At 28.9% G+C, this 3,465-nt stretch overlaps 1 long non-coding RNA gene across 1 annotated transcript in view; it reads right to left on the bottom strand.

Annotated features, from left to right (window-relative positions):
* LOC106690137 (uncharacterized) overlaps nt 1–3,465 on the bottom strand; it is a 22,193-nt gene that overhangs the window by 404 nt on the left and 18,324 nt on the right. The window lies entirely within an intron of this gene.

A 3,465-nucleotide genomic window follows, 5' to 3' on the forward strand; every position in this document is an offset into this window, starting at 1 on the left:
AATATTACATTATAAACAATTATGAAAAAATCAAGTGGTTTGTGAATAATTGTTTGTAAATGACCAGCAAAGGCAGGGAGGGGAGTTTTAAAAGGAAGTGGGTATCATTTAATAGAAAATGTTGAGTACCCATGGTTTTTTTTAAATTGTATAGTAATACATATGTATACTGCCAGAAAAAAAAAATGCACACTGAGATATAGGCAATTTTATTACTGAATATTTTGCTTTGTTTTGGGGTAAGAATAAATGCAACATAACTGTTTTAAAAATAACCTATTTTATTAAATAAAATTATACATATATTCTTTCATTGAAATAATGGTGGACCAATCATATTGCCCACTTCATAAATTATATTATTTAAAAAATGAGCTTCACAAAATTTAGGAGGTTAGTAGCTAATGGTATCTCCTTTTTTGTCTACCACTATCAGTAATATTCTCTTCATTAACAAACGGAGATTTTTGAATGAATCAGGTTTTTCCTTTTTAATTTTTTTTGCTGCTGTTAAAATTTTCTTCCACAGTTCTTCCTATCTATGAAAAGCTCCACAGCTCTAAACTTCCTTAGAGACGTTGCCAGTAGTTTTCAATAGGATTTAGATTTGGTAAACATTGCGGCCACTCCAAAACATAAATATTCATTTTCCAAAAAACCAGCATTAGTATATAGAGACGCATGGCAAGGGGCATTGTCATTAACAAAAACTCGCTGTTCATCCACTGGTGGACTCCTAACAAAAGGTAACTTCCAGAGGCAGTTATCGCTCCTTAAATGATCACACCTCAACCTCAGTTTTGACATTTGGGGCAATTATTTATACTTGTTGAACAACATTCTACAAAGGAATATTCATTGCCATGGCTGTCCTTACAAAATCTTTTTTTATCAGTAAAAAGTTTCAGTTCACATGTCCTGTGGTGAAGCCAAGCAATTTTGTGCCAGTTCCAACATCTCAACTGATTAATTTTTCACAACAGAATGACTTTTAATTTTTTTTTTTTATTGAAACCATATTTCGTTAAGTTTCCTCCCTATGGTATGGGTCATAACTTCAATCATCAAACTTCTATGAATCTGTTGAGTTAAATAGCTAATAGTGTAAGCTCTCATGTGAATGCCGTCTTTGAACTTCTTATTTTATCTTCACCTCTACATGTTTAGTTAAAAGATTCTTCCAACCTCTCTTCTTTTTTTGTCAACCCATAATCTGTTTTTAATATTTTTAATAATGAAGAAAAGGGAATTCAATATTTTCTTCCAGCTTCCCAGCAGCTCATTCCTTGGTCCACATCATTTTTCACTCCTGTAATAATGCCTTCAGAGTAAATGTTTTCAACACACAAAGAATCATTTAGGAACTATGTAGGTGTGCACTTTTATTTGTCTGTATATATTATTTAAGAATTAGTGGTTAAAACTCCACTGAGTTTGAAAATAAACACAAAAATTATCAGTATAATCAATTTTCAATTAACCGTGATGTCTCCACTGTTTAGCATTACAGTGGATTTTAATAAAAAAGAGAGTGGTGTGTACTTTTTTTTTTGTCCAGTAGTGTATCTATTCATCCATCATAATAAATATACATGTGAATATGGATTGTTTTTTAATAACAACACATTTTTACAGAGCCTCTAGTAATACAATAAACCTCCTTAATCCAACAGGTCCCATATGTGTTGGATTATGGACTCTTATGTACAACTTTGAATAATTTATCATCTCCCTACCAACTTTTCCTTAAATATATACATATATAACCTAAAAAAAATAAAATAAAATTGTGTGGAGTATAAACAAAAACTCATCAAATATCAAAAAAATTTAACAATTGCAATTTTAAAATTATTAAAGGCAATGCAAATCAGATATAGTTGAAGTAAACTTTAAATAAGTTAAAACAGATCACAAAGAAAAAAAACTTCTATTTTTCTTCTAAACTAAAGTTCTATCTTCAATGGTGTCATTATAATTTTATCTAGTTGATGAATCTATTCAATTACTTATTGTATTTGTTATACAGTAAATCATCAGGTCAAAACCATGTGTTAAGTTAGACAAACTATATCTTTTAATTTCATACAAATAGCAGTAGTAAAATTGCATGTGAATTTAGTCCATCACATTGACATGCAACTTTGAGCAAAGAATCCACTTATAATGGAAGCTTTTGTTTATGTCGTAAGTTTGAGGGGGGATATATTTATGTAATGGCTATCCTTGGCTTTTGCCAATATTTCACTGTTTGATTAAATTGGTTAGTAAGCATTTTGTAATGTAGGTAAAAAGGATTAAATTGTATTCTAACAGCAACAAAAGTCATAGACACTCCCACATCTATTGCGAACATTGAATTCTACATTTTGAATGAAGACAAGTTATTGCAGCCATTAGTCTTGGATTCAGAGCCTGAAGCAGGACTCACATACCAAGAAAGCCACACATGTATGGTTTATAGTTAATATCTAATGACGTGCATCATTAAAATAAATTAAATTTGTCTAAATTTTCGAGTGTTTGTTATGCTAGCACCTTCTTCAACAGTTTTAAATATTTAGAAATCAACTTTAAAATTGTTATTTTCAAAACCTTTTTAAGGTTTTTAGCATTAATCTAAAATTTTCAAATTGCTCTACATAACAATAATCTTTTCATATAGTATAGATAGAATTACCATAAACTTCTTTATTCTAAATTGAATAAACATTTTACTATAACATAAAAAAACCAATATCTAGCTGAAATGATTGGTAATTTTTTTATTTAAATTACCAGTTTCTTAATAAATAAATACATATTTAATAACCATTGGACACTGTTTCATCATAAAAAAAAACACATATAGTTGTCTTAAAATAAGGTTCATTGAATCAGAGGGTCATAAAATATAACTACAGCAAAGATGAAGTTTCTGCACCAGTAGTTTATATATCTTATCACTAAATTAAAAAAAGTATTTAACAGAAAAGCATGAAATTTAATAAAAAAAATTCAAAATGCCATTGCTTTTAACCAGCTTAAATTAATGAACATATATAGGGTTTCCAATAAAAATTGGCTCAAATGTTTTTCATGGTCAAATGGATCATCTAATAAAAAAAATTACAGAGGTAAGAGTTGCAGGTCTATTGCCATAGTTTCATCAACTGCTATTGCATAACACGACATTTCATAAAGAAATCTTGAAGTATGGCAAGTCATTTTAATGTATTTTTTATTTTATTTTTAGGTTTAGCATTTTTCTGAAAAGAGCAAAATAGTAGTTTCTGGAATGATTTTTCAAAAAGTATGAAAAGAAAACTGATTTTATAAATTCAGAATGTTTATTAATTTAACAATTATAACAGTGACTTCAATAACAATAATTACAGTGAAGTATAAAATGGCTTGTCCTTCCTAGGAGGTAGTCCCTAATGTAACATATCGCACTAGTATTTCTAAAGTGACACAACTCAAAAA

Source organism: Halyomorpha halys, unplaced genomic scaffold (assembly GCF_000696795.3).
Source record: "Halyomorpha halys isolate HHAL.00 unplaced genomic scaffold, Hhal_1.1 Scaffold1589.1, whole genome shotgun sequence".
Lineage (NCBI taxonomy): Eukaryota > Metazoa > Arthropoda > Insecta > Hemiptera > Pentatomidae > Halyomorpha > Halyomorpha halys.